Below are 19,807 nucleotides of genomic sequence, written 5' to 3' on the forward strand. Positions count from 1 at the left end.
CCCCATTGCTTATCCATTCCAAATGTAATAGTTTTCATCTACCAACCCCAAACTCCCCATCCATCCCACTTCCTCCCCCTACTGGCAGCTACAGATCTGTTCTCCCTGTCTGTGATCTGTTTCTGTTTTGTAGATAGCATCATTTGTGTTCTAAATTTAGTTTTCTGAGGAATCTCCATACTGTTTTCCACAGTGATTGTACCAATTTACATTCCTACTAATAGTGGAAGAGGAGGGTTCCCTTTTCTCCACACCCTCTCCAGTATTTATTATTTGTTGACTCATTAATGATGGCCACTCTGACCAGTGTGAGACAAGTGAATATGAAAAGAGTATTGGCCAATGCATTAGGATTTATGGGTTTAATTTAGATTCTGCTAATCAGAGTGTTACCTGAATCCTAATTCTGTAATCTGAGAAAGAATGGGGTATGGATGATTTCTAGGGTCTCTTTAAACTCTGATAATCTGTGAATTGGTGTTTTTCAGTAGCATTTCATACTTTTGAATCCTTCCTTCTTGAAATTCTCTTTCCTTTGGTTTCTGTAATATTGTACTCATGGCTTTCCTCCTGCCTCTCTTGCCATTCCTTCTTTGCAGGCTCATCTTCCCCTCCCTGAAGATTCAGACCTAGGTACTGTACTCTTTTATCACTTTCTATCTATCTTCCATATCACTATACATATCTTAGGCAGTGTAGTCAGTGATCATGCTTCAGTAATTTTGTACACACACACACACATCAGTGGTCCCCAAATTATATTTCTTTTTTTTTTTTTGCTATTTCTTTGGGCCGCTCCCGCGGCATATGGAGGTTCCCAGGCTAGGGGTCGAATCGGAGCTGTAGCCACTGGCCTACGCCAGAGCCACAGTAACGCGGGATCCAAGCCGCGTCTGCAACCTACACCACAGCTCACGGCAACGCCGGATCCTTTAACCCACTGAGCAAGGGCAGGGAGCGAACCTGCAACCTCATGGTTCCTAGTCGGATTCGTTAACCACTGCGCCACGACGGGAACTCCCCAAATTATATTTCTAATCTAGACTTCTTCTCTGAGTTCTAGACCTGTATATAAACTGTCTACTCAATATCCCCATTTGAGTGCCTTTTAATCCCAAACTCAACATGTCCAAAACCAAACTCATAAAATCTTTCCCTCTGTGGTGTACCCAATCTGGGTATATGCCACCATCACCCACCAGCCTCTAATAGTTGTACAAGGCATAAATGGGAGGGTCTGAAGTAGTCTCCTTTTCTTTTTCTTTATTAATTTATTTTAATTATATATATATATATATATGCTTTTTTTTTTTTTTTTTTTTTTTTTTTTTTTTTTGCTCTTTTGGGGCCGCACATGGAGGTTCCCAGGCTAAGGATCAAATCAGAGCTATAGCTGCCAGCCTACGCCACAGCCACAGCAGCACCAGATCCGAGCCATATCTGCAACCTACACCGCTGCTCACAGCAATGCTGGATCCCCAGCCTGCTGAGGGACGCCAGGGATCGAACCCACATCCTCAGAGATACTAGTCGGATTCGTTTCCTCTGCGCCATATGGAAACTCCTGTTTTTCTTTTTACGTTTCTTTTTATTTATTTGTTTTTGGCTCTGCCTGAAGCATGCAGAAGTTCCAAGGCCAGGGATCAAACCTGTGCCATAGCCTTGACCTGAGCCACAGCAGTGACATTGCTGTATCCTTAACTCCTGTGCCATCAGGGAACTCCCTGCAATAGTGTCTTCATTGATCAACCTGCATCTGTTCTGTTTTCCCTCTAATCTATCCTTTACAGTGGGGCCAGAGAGATTTTTTTTTAAAGGCATCTCTACTCTCGTGTCTCTGTGATACTTTTGCAATATTCTAACAGCTTTTAAGAAATTAAGACCAAATTCATCGTCATGGTCCTGCCTGCCTCCCCAGCTTCATCCCACCATTCTGCCCTTTGTTATCTCAGTACCAGCTACACTAATCTTCTTTCAGTTCTTCAGATATACCATAGTCCTCCCACACACCCTACAGGGACTTTGTCTTACTCTTCCTTGTGCCCAGAATATTTCCCATCCTCTTCCCTGTTGCACATATTACTCGTCCTTATGCTTTGAGCTCAGTAGTGACTTTGAGAGTGGTCTTCCCTGGCTCCTCCAATCTAGATAAGGTTCCTTTATTAAATGTCCTCTTAGAACTTCTTTTCAGGAGCTCTGTTCTGGCTCAGTGGTAACAAACCCGGCTAGTATCCATGAGGATGTAGGTTTGGTCCCTGGCCTCGCTCAGTGGGTTAAGGATCCTGAGTTGCAGTGAGCTGTGGTGTAGGTTGCAGACTCAGCTCAGATCCCACAGATGTTGCTGCATCTGTGGTGTGCCTATACATAATCTTGTTCTTTTAAGAAACAGGACCTTTCTGAAATCAGGTCATATTTTCTCCTACATCATGGCTTTGCAATACTATTTCAGAAAAGTCTCAGCTTCTGAACATTACACATGAAGCTTTTTTTGTCATCTTGGCTCCTGTTTCCCTCCCCAGGCTTGAATTCTCTACTCCTTTTAGCACATATCATGCTATCCAGCTATTCTGCGTATCTTGGCATTTTCTTGAATATATGTGCTGTGCTGTGCTTTTACACCATCACTACCTTTTGCATACTTTTAAATCTTCCTGAGATTCTACCTTCTTTCTTTTCCTAACTAGGTCCTATTTCCTCTCTAGTCTTCAACTGAATTGTAACTTTCAGTACCTTCCACACCCCAGAGTAAAGTAGCGGCACTCCTTTGTAGACCCCATAGTACCTCATGTATATTTCTGACATAGCACTTACCACACATATTATAATTTTTGTTTATATCGTGTCCTCTTCCTATAAGTTCTTTGAGGGCAAGGTACTGTATTTTTAAAAAATTTTTGTTTCTTAGGCACCTGTTATGGTGTGATACTTTGGGCTTAGTAAATGTTGGTTTAATGAGTGCATGAAAAGAATACCAAAGCATAAGGATTGTGTGCCTCAAAAGTGGAATTTCACATAAATTTTTAGAGTATCTTTCCTTGGATAGTCTAAGGACAATATTAGCAGTTTTTCTGAGTTAGTTTAGTAGTAACCTTTTGTCAGTTTTATGTAAAAGCATTTGAATTTGATATTTGGGTTAGGAATAGGCAGGAACTCCCTGAAAAATTCCTTTAGAAGAGAAAGCTGTTGTGGATGATGAGAACATGTAAGAAAGCTACCAGGCCTATTCCTGTAACCATTAACCCCTCTCATCTCCATAAGGGACCACCCCTTTTAGTTTTGCTTCCCTTTTTAAAGGCCAAGATTTCCTGTTCCAGAAGGGAGTAAGCTTAAATTAAAACACATCAGGTTATCTTCAGTTTTCTTTTAAGTTTGAATGATGTTCCAACAGTAGTTGCTTCCTGGGGGTTTCCAGCTTTGAGAAAAAAGTTAACAACTAAACTCTTGACTACAACATTAGCTATGCCCAGGGACAGGATCTTTCTCTGTTATTTATGTTACATAAAATGCTCACCTTTTAAATAGTGTTCTGTGCATTTTAAAAAAATTTACAGGGCTGAAAGTAAAAATTCTTTTTTTTCCCCACCATCTTATTTGGGAATCCATAACTTCCACAGGGTTTTCCAATCAGTAAATCAAATCCTGTTTACTCTTATTTTGTGTCCTCTGTCCACAAGGTTCCATACAGTTTTGGACATCTTACAGCTGACAAATGAATGAAGACAGCTTATTTTCCCTCTGATTTTAAAAGCTTTTTTTCTTTTCAGTTCTCTGTTAATCAGTTTTGTAAAGTGTGGAGAAAAATACATGTGAACATAAAGCTGTTGTTTGAGCTGCTCTTAAAACTTTTTTAATTAAAAAGTCAGTAAAGGAGTTCCCATCGTGGCTCAGTGGTTAACAAATCCGACTAGGAACCATGAGGTTGTGGGTTCCATCCCTGGCCTTGCTCAGTGGGTTAAGGATCCGGCATTGCTGTCAGCTGTGGTGTAGGTTGCAGATGCGGTTTGGATCCCATGTTGCTGTGGCTGTGGTGTAGGCCGGTGGCTACAGCTCTGACTAGACCTCTAGCCTGGGAACCTCCATATGCCGTGGAAGCGGCCCTAGAAAAGGCATAAAGACAAAAACAAACAAACAAAAAAGTCAGTAAAATGCATATGGCTGTTGCATAGATGATAATGATGATAATTAAATTAGCCATGGTAATTTACAAAATTACAAAAAAGAAATACAAAAGCCTGTTTTCTTACTACTTGAGAAGAAGCAGCCTTGGATGGAATGAGGTAGTGAAATAGAGGGGTATAGAGAATGAAGAAAGGGAGGAATGATGGAGTAGATCTGACTTGACCTGCTGGAGCCTCTGTGGGCTTGGCATGATGGGAATTGTCTGCCTGCTCTCTAAAGGCTGTATAGTCAAGGTTTTAATGAGGCTTAACCTTTCTCTTACCACATTGCGTCTTTTTTTTTTTTTTTTTTTTTTTTGTCTTTTTTGTCTTTTTTGCTATTTCTTGGGCCGCTCCCGTGGCATATGGAGGTTCCCAGGCTAGGGGTCCAGTTGGAGCTGTAGCCATTGGCCTACACCAGAGCCACAGCAACGCAGGATCCGAGCCGCGTCTGCGACCTACACCACAGCTCACGGCGACGCCGGATCGTTAACCCACTGAGCAAGGGCAGGGATAGAACCCGCAACCTCATGGTTCCTAGTCGGATTTGTTAACCACTGCGCCACGACGGGAACTCCCACATTGTGTCTTGTGGCACGTTAGTGTGCATCAGCATGATAGGGGTACAGTTGTAAAAACAAATGGTTTTCTAGAAATTACTGACAAAAGAGGTAGTTGTTTCAGGTGTCAAGTCTACCTTCAAACTTGCAATTTCAGTCATTGTCATTGTTATCATAGAAAGGTTTAAAAGGTATTTGAGGACCTATACATGGCCACTCTACCTCTCCTCATCTTCTACCTTATTTTTCATTCACTCAGCCTTAGCCAGCCACAGTTAACCTTAGCCGTCCTGCTTTTCCTCAGACATAGCAGACATAGCTCCTTGTTATAGCTCAGTGTTGTCCAGAAGTATTGTCCAAAAGCAATATAAAGCAGGCCACATATGTAACTTAAAAATTTCTAGCAGCAACATTAAAAAGATTAAAAGCAGCAAGGGAAATTAATTTTATTAATGTATCATATCTAACCTAATATATCTAAATAAGATGTTTACTGTTTTCTGTGTGTTTGAAATCTTATTTCAGCTGTATTCAAATCTGTGTTTGAAAGTTGTGTTCAAGTATCAGCTTTTAAATTTAAATTAAATAAATTGAGACACACTACAAAATTGAGTTCTTTAGTTACCAAATCACAGCTCAATTGCTCAGTAGGCATAGATGGACAGGACACTTCTCACTACTCTCTATGTAAAGAATACTTTCCTATAGAAAACCTTTTGGTTAATTCCCTTACCTCCTTCAAGTTTTTTCTCAAATCTCACCCTCTCAGTGAGGCCTACCAAGCATTCTATTCAATACTAAAACGTGCCCATAACTCCCCACACCCCATACTTCTAATCTGCTATACCCCACTCTATTTCATCTCTTTTCACTATATAATTGCTCATTTATTATCTTCATTGTCAGTTGCCTCCCTCCCTTTCCTCTGCTGCTTGCTAGACAGAAGCTTCATGAAGCCAGAGACCTTTGTTTTGTTCATTGATATATCCCAACACCTAGAATAGTGCTTGGCTTGTAACAGGTAAACATTTAGATTAAATTTATTAATGAATGAGTCATTATAAAAACTTGTTGAAATTATTAACAAATATATACTAGATTCTAGATACAATTCAAAGTTAAAAAGCATCATTGACCACATTCTTCTTAAATAGATCTTGAATGCATTCTCTGTACCTTATGTTGTTTTAATTTGGGAGTAGTGAGAGAAAAATGAGGGGTACAAAAGAAGCTTATAATTTAGTTAGGAAGCCAAGATTCAGAAAAAAGAGAAAAAAACAAAAAATACTGCATTCTCTTGCATACATTAGAGAAGTGACTTAAAACATGGTTTCTCTTATTGTGCTACATGTATTCCTTTGAGAATATTTAAGTAGTTATGTGTCTATCATTAACTATTTGACAGGATTCAGGGAACACAACAAATCGGAAAACTAAAAGTATTATAAAACATACACTTGAAAACAATGACAATCAGAGAATAATTTCAGTTTTGAAAATTGAATTTAGCAAAGACAATCTCTTCTTTTTTTTTCTTTTAAAAAAATGTTGCTGGAACAACTAGACATGGTTATACGAAAGAATAAATGTAATCACCATATCACCCTTCGCAAATTAACTCAAATGTATCACAGGCCTAAATATAAAATGCAGAACTATAAAGTTAGAAATAACACAATAAAAAACCTAGATATCCATGGGTATGGTGGTAATTTCTTAGATACAACACTGAAGGCACAGTCCATTAAAGAAGTAATTGATAAGTTGGACTTTGTTAAAATTTAAAACTTCTGATCTATGAAGGATAATGTTGGGAGAATAAGAAGACAAGCCACAAACTGGGAGAAAATCTTTGCAAAGACATATCTGATAAAGGATCGTTATTTAGAATATACAAAGAACTCTTAAAACTCAACAAGAAAACAAAAACCTAATTAAAAATGGGCCAAAGACTTCAACACCTCAGTGAAGAAGATATACAGATGGTAAACAATGCATATGAAAAGATGCTGCACATCATATATCATCAGGGCAATGCAAATGGGCACAACTGTGAAATACCTTATACATTATACACCTTATTAGAATGGCCAAATCCAAAACACTGTTGGCAACAAGTGCTGTTGCAAAAATGTGGAGCACCAGAAACTCTGATTAATTGCTGGTGGGAATACATAGTTATATAGCCAATTTCAAAGACAGTTTGGGGTTTTTACAAAACTAAATATACTATTACTATATAGTCTATCAGTCACAATTCTTGGTATTTACCTAAAGGAGTTGAAAACTCAGGTTCAGGCGTACACAAAAACCTGTACATGGATATTCATAGCAGCTTTAATCATAACTGCCAGAACTTAGAAGCAGCCAAGATATCCTTCAGTAAGTGAATGGATACAGGGGCACATCCAGACGGTGAAATATTCACCACTAAAAATAAATGAATTATAAAGCTTTAAGAAGACATGGGGGAAGCTCAAATACATATTACCAAGTGAAAGAAGCCAATTAGAAAAGGTTATATACTATGTGATTCCAACTCCATTACATTCTGGAAAAGGCAAAACTATGGAGACAGTAAAAAGATCAGTGGGTTGGGGCAAGGGAGGGTGATAAATAGGTAGAACATAGAGGGTTCTTTGGGCAGTGAGACCTCTCTGTGTGATTTTATAATGATGGATACATGTCATTTGTCCAAACACATAGAGTGTGCAACACCAGGAATGAGCCCTAAGGTAAACTATGAACTTAGGACAGTTGTGATGTGTCAGTGTAAGGTCATCGTTTGTAATAAATGTATCACTCTGTTGGGGGATTTTGACAATGTCTGCATGTGTGGGCAGGAGTGATATGAGAAATATCTGTATCTTCTTCCCAGTTTTGCTTTGAACCTAAAATTGTTCTCCCTCAAATCTTTTTTTAAAAACTAAATTTGTACAGATCTTTTAGAAATAAATTTATTCTACACTTTGTTAGGGAAAATTATTTTAAACCTAGAATTATGTATCAGCCAAACTGTTAATCATTTCACATTTTAGAAAGCACTAAAAACTTGTGTTTCTATGCATCCTTTCTTAGAAAATTATTTCAGAAAGTATGCCACAAAACTTATAAAGATAAATCTGAAGAAAGAAGCTGTATAATATAAGAAATGGAAAATGTACCCAGGGATATGTTAAAAATTTTTTTCTAGTGTGGCAGTTGTTGGCTTAGAAAGCAGTTGGTCCAGATTAAAACTGAGCTTCAAGAAGGAATGGACTGGGAGTTTGGGGTTAGTAAAGGCAAACTGTTGCATTTGGAGTGGATAAGCAATGAGATCCTGCTGTATATAGCACAGGGAACTATATCTAGTCACTTGTGATGGAACATGGAGGATAATGTGAGAAAAAGAAAGTGTGTGTGTGTGTATATGTCTGTGTGTGAGTGACTGGGTCACGTTGCTATACAGAAGTTGACAGAACATTATACATCAAATAAAATAAAAATCCTTTAAAAAAGAATCAAAAAATTGATTTCAGGCAATAAAATTGGAAAAAGAAATATATTAGGGGAGTTTCCGTCCTGGCTCAGTGGTTAATGAATCTGACTGGCATCCACGAGGACGCAGGTGGGATTCCCTGGCCTTGCTCAGTGGGTTAAGGATCTGGCATTGCCATGAGTTGTGGTGTAGGTCACAGATGCAGCTCAGATCCTATGCTGCTGTGGCTGTGGTGTAGGCCAGCAGCTATAGCTCTGATTCGGCCCCTAGCCTGGGAACCTCCATATGCTGTGGGTGTGGCCCTAAAAAGACAAAATATATATGTTAGGGATATGATGGAGACATTACTTCTCTTAGAAACAATGTTAAAGCCACTTGGAAACTCAAGGAAAATTAAAAAAAAAAATTGTAGTGATCGAAATATGAAACAGACCAAAATGGGGCATGATTTTAACTGATTAGTGGAGTATATTCCACTAGAAAGAATTTTTCACTTGATCTTAAAACTAGAATGCTTTACTTTGTGATAGTGATCATGACATTAGAACAGAACAGCAGAGATGGAACTATAATCCTAGATGTTTCTTAGCTTTATCCTAAAGAATATTTACATGTTTGCAAAGTTATAAACAATATTTTTGGGTTTTGTAGTTTTTATTGAAGTATAGTTGATTTACAGTATTAGTTTCAGGTAAAGAACATAGTGATTCAAATTTTTTTTTTTTTTTTTTTTTTTTTGTCTTTTTGCCTTTACTTGAGCTGCTCCCGCAGCATATAGAGGTTCCCAGGCTAGGGGTCTAATCAGAGCTGCAGCCTCCAGCCTACGCCAGAGCCACAGCAACGCAGGATCTGAGCCGCATCTGCGACCCACACCACAGATCACAGCAATGCCAAATCCTTAACCCACTGAGCAAGGACAGGGATCGAACCCTCAACATCATGGTTCCTAGTGAGATTCGTCAACTACTGCGCCACGACGGGAACTCCAGTGATTCAGTTTTTTAATAGATTATACTCCACTTAAAGTTATTACAAAATAATGGTTATAGTTTCCTTTGCTGTACAATATTTCCTTGTTGCTTATCTGTTTTATAGGTAGTAGTTTGTATCTCTTGATCTCCTACTTACCTCTATCTTGCCCCTCCCCTCTTTTCTTTCCCCACTGGTAATCACTAGTTCTCTGTATCTGTGAATCTGTTTCTCTTTGTATTAGCTGTACACACACACACACACACACACACACACACACACACACACACACACAGAGTTTATTTTCTTTTTTAGATTCCGCATATAAGTGAGAACAGAATACTTGTCTTTATCTGGTTTATTTCACTAAGAATAGTAATGTCCAGGTCCATTCACATTGTTTTGAGTGGTAGAATTTCATTCTTTTTATGACTGAAAAGTAGTCCATTGTATATGTATACCATATCTTCTTTACCCATTCATCTTTGATGGACACCTAGGTTGCTTTCATAGCTTAGGTATTAATGATGCTGTGAACATTGGGGTGCATTTATTTTTTTATTTATTTTTGAATTAGTGTTTTTGGTTTTCTCAGATTGAATGGTAGTTCTATTTTTAGTTTTTTGAGGTCCTCCCTTATTGGTGTCCACAGTGGCTGCACCAACTTACATTCCCACCAACAGTGTACAAGGGTTCTCTTCTCTTCACATCCTCATCAACATTTGTTATTTGTAGACTTTTTGATGATAGCCATTCTGACAGGTGTGAGGTGATATCTCATGTGGTTTTGATTTACATTTCTCTGATAATTAGCACTGTTGAATATCAGATACAACAGATGTATCTGTTGGCCATCTGTATGTCTTTTTTGGAGAAATATCTATTCAGGCCTCCTGCCCATTCTTTAATTGGGTTGATTGGTTTTTTGATACTGAGTTGTATGAGCTATCTTTATATTTTGGATATTAATGCCTTATCAGTCATATCATTTGTAAATATTTCCTCTCACTTGGTAGGTTGTATTTTCTTTTGTTGATGGTTTTCTTTGCCAATTTGTTCGATTTCTGTGGCTGGGATTTCCAATACTGTGCTAAATAGAAGTGGCAAAAGTGGATGCCTTGTCTTGTTCCTGATTTTAGAGGAAGGGCTTTCAGCTTTTCATTGTTGAGTATGATGTTAGCTGTGGGTTTGTCATAAATGGGTTTTATTATGTTATGTTCCCTCTACACCAACTTTGATGAGAGTTTTTATCATGAATGGGTGTTCAGTTTTGTCAAATTCTCTTCTCTGTGTTGAGATGATCATGTGATCTTTATCCTTCCTTTGGTTAATGTGGTTTATCATATTGATTTGAAAATATTGAACCACCTTGGCATCCCTGGAATAAATCCCACTTGAAAATGGTGTATGCAGTTCCTGTTGTGGCTCTGCAGTAATGAACCTGACTAGTATCCATGAGGACGCTGGTTCAATCCCTGGCCTTGCTCAGTGGGTTAAGTATCCAGTGTTGCCGTGAGCTGTGATATAGGTCAGAGATGCGGCTTGGATCTTGCATTGCTGTGGCTCTGGTGTAGGCTTGCAGCTATAGTTCTGATTGGACCCCTAGCCTAGGAACTTATGTATGCTGAGGGTGTGGCCCTAAAAAAAAAAATAAAATAAAATGGGGTATGATCCTTTATATATATTGTCAAATCTTGTCTGCTGGTATTTTGTTGAGGATTCTTGCATCTATGTTCATCAGAGATATTGGCCTGTAATTTTCTCTTTTTTTGTAATGTCTGTCTCATTTTAGTATCAGGGTGTAATGGTAGCTTTGTAGATGAATCCCCCCACTTTTTTTGTCTTTTTGTCCTTTTAGGGCCGCACCCTCGGCATATGGAGGTTCCCAGGCTAGGGGTCTAATTGGAGCTGTAGCCACCGGCCTACGCCACAGCCACAGCAACGTGGGATCCGAGCCGCATCTGCAACCTACACCACAGCTCACGGCGACGCCGGATCGTTAACCCACTGAGCAAGGGCAGGGACCGAACCCGCAACCTCATGGTTCCTAGTCGGATTCGTCAACCACTGAGCCACAACGGGAACTCCTCTTTTTTCTTTATTTAGTCTTAGCAAGTTGTTTGTTTCTAGAAACTTGTCAGTTTTTACCTAGGTTGGCAATTTGTTGGCCTTTAACTGTTCATAATGTTATCTTACGTGGTTTTTTTTTGTTTTTGTTTTTTGTTTTTTGTTTTTTTTGTATTTCTGGGTATCAGGTGCAATTTTTCCTATTTCATTTCTTATTTTATTTGGGCCCTCTCTCTTTTCTTCTTGATAAGCCTGGCAAAGTTTTATCTTTGCCAAAAACTAGCTCTTGGTTTCTCTGATCATTATTTTTTCCTTCCTTCAGTTGAATTTGGGTTTTATTCTTCCCTTTCAAATCCATTTAGATGGTAGGCTAGGTTTTTTTATTTGAGATTTTTCTTGTTTGTGTGTGTGTGTGTGTGTGTTTGAGGTAAGCCTGTATTGCTATAAGCTTCCCTCTTGGCGTTCCTTTTTCTGCCTGCCATAGATTTTGCAGAGTTGTGTTTCCATTTTCATTTGTCTCAAGGTAATATTTTATGGTTTCTTCTTTGATTTCTTTATTGACACACTGATGTTTTAGTAGCTTGTTGTTTAGTCTCTGTGTGTATGTGCGTTTCCCATTTTTCTTCCTGTAATCGATATCTAGTTGTACCATTGTTATCAGACTAATAACGACTTCTGTCATCTTAAATTTTTGAGACTTATTTTGTGGCTTACTATGATCTGTCCTGGACAGCATTCCCTATGCCCTTGAAAAGAATGTATAGTCTGTTGGTTTTGGATGGAATACCCCATAGATACCTCTTAAGTCTAACCACTCTATTGTGTCATTTAAGACCACTATTGCCTTACTGAGTTTCTGTCTAGGTGACCTCCATTGATGTTATGTGGGCTATTAAAGCCCCCTACTGTCATTGTATTATTGTAAATTTCTCCATTTATGTCTGTTAATGTTTGCTTTGTATATTTAGCTGCTTCAGTATTGGGCTAATAATATATGAGTACAATATCCTCTTCTTATATTGATCCCTTTATTGTTATATAATGCCCTCCTTTGTCTTTTGTTATACAGACTTTGTTTTAGAGCCTATTTTGTCTGATAGGACAAAGGGAGTATTGTTATGGACTTTGTTATAGAGTCTGTTCTTTCTGTTAGGACAAAAGGATTGTCACAGGAATAATTTCTTGTCTCTTCCATCTCTGTGAAATATCTTTTTGCATCCCTTCATTTTCAGTCTCTCTGTGTCTTTAGCTCTGAAGTGAATCTCTTGTAAGCAGTACATAGATGGATTTTTGGGTTTTATTTAATTTTAGAATAGACCTATAATCAAAACATAGATGATTTTATTATGGCTTTGGAACAGAAAGCAAATGTTACTGAATTTTAACAGTGTAAAGATAAAAGAACTATTGATGGAAATTGGAAGGTAGGGTGCAGTAAGGAGATGCCTACTACAAAATGAGTACCAGAAAGAGAATGTTGGAAGTCGATGCTTTTAAATATACTAAAGATACTGTTATAGTTATCAATATAGAGAGGAAGAAGGGAGCTGGAAGAGTATGAGTAAAATCTTTACCTATAATAATAAAAAGTCAATAAATTTATTTTCAAGTTGATATACTAGCAGTATAGCTAGTAGTATAAACAGAATAATGCGAAATAGTTAAAAGTGATTATTTCTAGGAACAAATGGATCACAGGTTATTTATCATACTATGCCCTCTGAAATATTTGATGGTTAAGTTCTGTGTATTGTATAAAATTTAATTTAAGAAATTAAAAGGCCTTAGATAATAGGCCCTTTTAAATTGATGCATTCAGAAGAAAGGATAGTTAGAAGGCAGTATCTGTTGGGGGAAAACCAGATTATACATTTGTAAGGAAGAGAAATTCTTATCAAGACTGCTCTGTTCCAAGTCATATTATGATCCCAAAATTCTTCATCTTATATCTGTTACCATCACCAGATAGTATGTAGAGGCCGAGCACTCTCTTAAAATATTTAATATCCCTCACCTGACTTAACACATAACATTCAGTAAACATTTGTAAGTTGCTTATTTGTATAAACCTTGTGTGCACTTAAGGTTCAGGTTATCCTTTTCAGAGGCACAGTGAGGTATAGAGGTGTCACATTTACTAGGCCTTAGTTTCCAACTAGCACTTAGGGGAATACTCACCAGGTAACTCAGTGCTTCTCACTTATGAGTGTTCCTATCACAGTGGTGAAGAAAATTATGTTAATTTACAAATATTAGAACTTTGTCATTGAACTCTATAGTCTCATACATAGTAGACACCTCAGGTATTTTTTGAGTGAGTGAATGAATAAATGAGTGACCTCTTTTGCAGAATCATATGGGTATAGAGAATCCCACAAAAATATAATCTCTGAAATTGCCTGTGAAATCAGTTACTCACACAGGAATGGGTCCTTATCTTGGAAAGATTTTTTTTTTTTTTGGTCTTTTTAAAGCTACACCTGCAGCATATGGAGGTTCCCAGACGAGGAGTTGAATCGGAGCTGTGGCTGCTGGCATACACCACGTCTAGATCCTAGCCACATCTGCGAAGTACACCACAGCTCACGGCAGTGCCAGATCCTTAACCGCTGAGTGAAGCCAGGGACTGATCCTGTGTCCTCATGGATGCTAGTCAGATTTGTTGCCATTGAGCCATGATGGGAACCTTGGGAAGAATTTCAATGTAATTGACTCTTGTGCTATGTTCTTGCATGTCCTTTTTCTAGAGAGTATGTTTTAAGTATCATTGCTTAGATTATTGATACTTTTCTCACTCCTTTGAAGTACTTTATGAGCACAAGGGAATCTCTAATTTTATTGATGCCGTATTTTAGTTTCTACTCTTCCACCTTAGTATCAACATTGTGTAAGAGTTCCATTTACTGTCTGTTGTTCCAGAATCTTGGTTTGCAAGTTTTGGAAGTCTTCTGGAAGGATAGAATGCAAAGGGGAATTGTCATATGCCCTTCTTTTCCTCAGAGGTGCTTGATTTACTATCCAAGTCAGTGGTTAGTATATGAGAAACCAAATCCTCAGCACTTACCATGGGTCATTCATACGTGGTTGAATGATGTCTGCCTAGAATGTTTTGGGTGCTCTATAAACTAATTCTCTAAGTAGTTTAAAAAATTATGCCATAGTAATTTACGTTAACTCTCTTTCCATGGTGATTGTTTGTGGGTTGAACTCCACCTTTACTCCACAAAAAAGAGAATTGCTAAAAACTTCATCATCTTGGTCTAGATTTCTTTGCAACAAACCGTATTATCTGATTTAAATAATAAAACCTGACTATAGATTTCAGTGTAGTAAAAAAAATCTCCAAGATGAAATCCTGAGTTGTAAAAGAGACTTGTAAGACTATAACAGGTTAGCTAAGAAAGTCACAGTTCACTTGGCTTTAGCCTTCTAGCATGTAGGAAAATACTGTGTAGCTTAGTGCTTCCCATTTACAAGTGCCCCATCATAGGGGTGAAGAAAATAAAGTTAATTGACAAATATTAGAGCACTGACACTGAACGTTCAATGTCAGTGCTCTAATATTTGTCAATTAACTTTATGAACTCTTTGGTTTAGAACATATTAGAACATAGTGTTATATGTGAACTTGTGGCCAAGTGTGTCTGTGTGTATAACAGGTATTAATAAATAGCACAAGATTGCTGAAGCATGGAGATACTTGGTTTCAAGTCATAGTTTAAGTGTTCTTTGAAACCAAAATTATAAGTCCAGGTGACCAAAAACAGAACACCTTACCACTTGTACTGGAAAGTCCCTATGAGTAAAGTTTCTTCCCAAGTGGGCACATTAGATCTAGTTGCAAAAGCTAATTCTTTGCCCTTAGTGTCAAAGATGCTGCTGCTATTTCCACTAATGTTTATCCTGGAAATATTATTAAGCTTAGTAAGGCTACTGACTTTCTTTCCTCCATCTCTCTCCCTCCCCTCACTCTCTTTCCTTATCTTCTAAACATTTTTAAAGTGCTCATAGTGTAAAAGACATATACTAAGGAGAATTCTAGGAGATCCAAAGATAAGCTAACACTTATCACAAGGGACAAATGAAAAATTCCTGAAGGAGTTTTTTGAAATACTGTACCTCTTGTACTCTAATAAAATCCACTCCAAATATACACATAAATGCTTTGAAGTTACTGTCATAGAGATCCATTGTCCTTGATAAGAATGTGTCCCTGTGGTGCGGTGAGATCAGCAGCATCTGTGGAGCACTGGGACGCAGGTTCAATCCCTGGCCTGGAACAGTGGATTAAAGACTTGGCATTGCCACAGCTGTGATGTAAGTCACAACTGTGTCTCGGATCTGATCCCTGGCCCAGGAGCTTCATATGCTGTGGGGTGGCCAAAAAAGAAAAAAAAAATGTCTCTCTCACTGTAGTAGAAAAAAAAAAGTTGAGAATTAAAATGTACAAACAGAGACACGTTTACAAATATAATAATATATTTTAATCGTTGTATATTTGAATGTTATAGGGTAATATTTGGGGTTATTTTGAAAATACTAAATATGCTTTCAGTCCCTCTATAAATTCTGTTCTGTTGTGTTTCAGTCACCTTTAGTATTAAGTCATTAGTGGTCCAAGGGAAGCAAAAGATAGGTAGATGATACCAGAACAAGAAGATTCATAGGGTAAAGGAGGAGGAAATAGCATATGGGAAGTATCCCTAACAGGAATTGGGAGCAGAACAGAAGGAAAAGAAGGGGAAAAGAATAGACTCCTGTGTCCCGGCTCCATGAGGTTGTAACTTTAGAAAGGGTTGGTGTAGGAGTTTAGAAACAACCCAAGTTTCAGGGAATTCTAAAGCAGTAGAGGTTGTTTTCTTTCCTTTTCTTGGGCAAACTGGGCCATTTTCTTTAAAAAGCATCTTGTATAACATGAGACCACCCAAGCAATAAGTTGAAAATGGAAAGTAGTAGAATGAGTTGGGAGCAGACAAAGTTTCCTTCTCTCCTGTTTTACACAAAATCAAGATTGATTAGGTGGAATTCCTAGGTTTCCCTTTGAGCCTAGTAAAGGTAACTGGGGCACAAACCAGCTGTAATCTTCTATAAAAAGATGCTCAGCAAATCCAAGGAAGCTTATCTAGGGTTTGTGGAAGGACCACCTAATGTAAGTGAGAGGACATAGAAATTGTTTTTTATAATCCTCAATGTCAGAGGTTGTAATGGGGGCAGGGGTTACTGATGGGAGGGATTTACCAACAGCATATCATCTATAGGAAATACTAAGTTATTAAACCAGCAATTACATGTCACCATTGCTGGAGACCAGAGCTAGAGCCAGCAGAATGCCACAATGTAGATGGGGAACTATGTAAAAAAGGAAACTGTTTCTCTGTATTGGATATCAGCGTGATTCACAAACTCAAATGCTCATAAATGGCAGAAACAATATTGCCAATCAAAGTTTAGTTACTTCTGAGTTAAAGAAGTCTCCTGTAAGTGAACATTTAGTTAAGTTTAGAACTCTTTTCTCCTCTTCTCCCCTTTTGTCCTTCCCAAGAGCAAGCTAAGTCCTGCCATTGTAGGGAGAGGTAACTTGTTCTGGTGCGGAGCTCTAGTGTCTGCTGGCTTTCACTGAGGTGTCTGATCCTGCTGGTCTGTGGATGATGGTAATTTATGTTCATTGCTGTAATATCCTGCCTTGGCCTCCGGACTCTAAGGTACCTGTACTTTGCATTATCTGATCACAACCCTGAGCTACTTTGGATTCCCCATCATTCAAGCCTCTTCCTTTGGCCATTGCACGATTACAGATGCTTCCCAGTAGTGGTCTTCACATTGGGATACATATAACTCTGGAGGTACACTAAGACATTCCAAGGAATAGGTGGGCAAGATTGTTGTTATTTTAAAAAATCAACTGTATTTACATATGATTTATATGATAAAATTAATCAATTTTAAATGTAAAATTCTGTGAATGACCCTTGATGGATGGTTATCATAATAACTACCAATTCAATCATGGTATAAAACATTAAGTCATCCCAGTAAGTTCTTTTATGCCCTTTATAGTCAGTCTCCTTCCTCCACCCAAGGCCCTGAAAGTCACTAATCAGTCTTCAGTCACTACAGTTTTGTATTTTCTAGGATGTCATTTAAATATTATCATATAGTATGTAGCTTTTGGGGACCAACTTCTTAGTATAATGCTTTTCACTGGTCTTTAGTGCATTCACACACACACACACATTTTTTTTTTCTCAAATTATCCTCCATCATGTTCCATCACAGTAACTAGATATAGTTCCCTGGGCTATATAGCAGAATCTCATTGCTTATCCACTCCAAATGTAATAGTTTGAATCTACTAACCCCAAACTCCCAGTTCATCCCATTCCCTCTCCCTCCCCCTTGTCAACCACAAATTTATTCTCCATGTCCATGTGTTTGTTTCTTTTCTGTAAATAGGTTCATTTGTGCCATATATTAGATTCCACACAGAAGTGATATATGGCATTTGGCTTTCTCTTTCTGACTTAACTTCACTTAGTATGAAAGTCTATATCTAGTTCCATCCATTTTGCTGCACATGGCATTATTTTGTTCTTTTTTATGGCTGAGTAGTATTCCATTGTGTGTACATACCACATCTTTTTAATCCATTCATCTGTCAGTGGACATTTAGGTTGTTTCCATGTCTTGATGTCTTAACTATTATGAATAGTGCTACAATGAACATAGGGGGTGCATGTATCTTCTTCATTGAAAGTTTTGTCCAGGTATACAGGAGTGGGATGTATGGGGTCATATGGTAGTTCTGTATTTAGTGTTCTGAGGCACCTCCATACTGTTTTCCGTAGTGGTTGTACCAATTTACATTCCTGCCAACAGTGAAGGAGGGTATCATTTTCTCTACACCCTCTCCAGCATTTGCTATTTGTTGACTTGTTAATGATGGCCATTCTGACAGGTATGAGGTGGTATCTCATTGTAGTTTTGATTTACATTTATCTTTTTTTTTTTGGTCTTTTTAGGGTCACACCTGTGGCATACAGAGGTTCCCAGGCTAGGGGTCAAATCAGAGCTGCAAGTGCTGGCCCATGCCACAGCCACAGCAATGCAGGATCCAAACTTAAAGACAAGACATTAAGCCATTTAATGTGTAAGTCTTTTTTTTTTTTTTTTTGGTCTTTGTTGCTATTTCTTGGGCCGCTCCCTCGGCATATGGAGGTTCCCAGGCTAGGGGTCGAATCGGAGCTGTAGCCACCGGCCTATGCCAGAGCCACAGCAACGCGGGATCCGAGCCGCGTCTGCAACCTACACCACAGCTCACGGCAACGCCGGATCGTTAACCCATTGAGCAAGGGCAGGGACCGAACCCGCAACCTCATGGTTCCTAGTCGGATTCGTTAACCACTGCGCCACAACAGGAACTCCTAATGTGTAAGTCTTTTAAGCCATTTTGAGTTTATTATTGTGCATGGTTTGAGGGTGTGTTCTGGTTTCATTGATTTACATCCACCTGTCCAGTTTTCCCAGCACCAATTGCTGAAGAGACCATCTTTTTCCCATTGTATATTTTTGCCTCCTTTGTCAGAGATTAATTGACCATGGGTATCTGGGTTTATTTCTGGGTTCTCTGTTCTGTTCCATTGGGTTATATGTCTGTTTTTGTACCAGTATCACCCTGTCTTTTTTGCTTTTTAAGGCTGCCCCCACGGCATATAGAGGTTTGCAGGCTAGGGATCGAATTGGAGCTGTAGCCTCTGGCCTGTGCCAGAGCCATGCCAAAGCCACACCAGATCCGAGCCACGTCTGTGAGCGAGGCCAGGGATCAGACCTGCAGCTTTATGGTTCCTAGTCGAATTTGTTTCTGCTGAGCCACAATGGGAACTCCCACACTGTCTTGATTACTGTAGCTTTGTAATAGTGTCTGAAGTCTGAGAGAGTTATGCCTCTTGCTTGGGTTTTTTTTTTCCTCAGGATTGCTTTGGCAATTCTGGGTCTTTTATGGTTCCATATAAGTTTTCATATAGTTTGTTCTAGTTCTGTGAAAAACGCCATGGGTAATTTGATAGAATTACTTCAAATCTGTGAATTGCTTTGGGTAGTATGGCCATTTTAATGATATTATTCCACTCCAGGAGCATGGAATATCTTTGCTTTTGTTTGAATCCTCTTTAATTTCCTTGGTTAATGTCTTACAGTTCTCAGCATATAAGTCTTTCACATCCTTACTCAGTTTTATTCCTAGGTGTTTAATTTTGGGGGGTTTGATTTTAAAAGATATTATATTTTTATATTCCTGTTCTAATATTTCATTGTTAAAAATACAGACACGCAGCCGATTTCTGAATGTTAATTTTGTATCCTGCTACTTTGCTGAATTCATTGATCAGTTTGAGTAGTATTTTTGTGGAGTTCTTAGGGTTTTCTTTTTTTTTTTTTTTTTTTTTTTTTTGTCTTTTGTCTTTTGTTGTTGCTATTTCTTGGGCCGCTCCCGCGGCATATGGAGGTTCCCAGGCTAGGGGTTGAATCGGAGCTGTAGCCACTGGCCTACGCCAGAGCCACAGCAACGCGGGATCCGAGCC

The 19,807-nt window shown here is 38.5% G+C and overlaps 1 protein-coding gene across 1 annotated transcript in view; it reads left to right on the top strand.

Annotated features, from left to right (window-relative positions):
• The window catches only part of ART3 (ADP-ribosyltransferase 3 (inactive)), a 121,315-nt gene that overhangs the window by 52,263 nt on the left and 49,245 nt on the right, over nucleotides 1-19,807 (top strand). The gene's annotated exons all lie outside the window — the stretch shown is intronic.

This window comes from Sus scrofa, chromosome 8 (genome assembly GCF_054392235.1).
Source record: "Sus scrofa isolate SSC_HxYL_T2T_F1_AM1 chromosome 8, Sscrofa_HxYL_maternal_Yorkshire_Landrace_v2.0, whole genome shotgun sequence".
NCBI lineage: Eukaryota > Metazoa > Chordata > Mammalia > Artiodactyla > Suidae > Sus > Sus scrofa.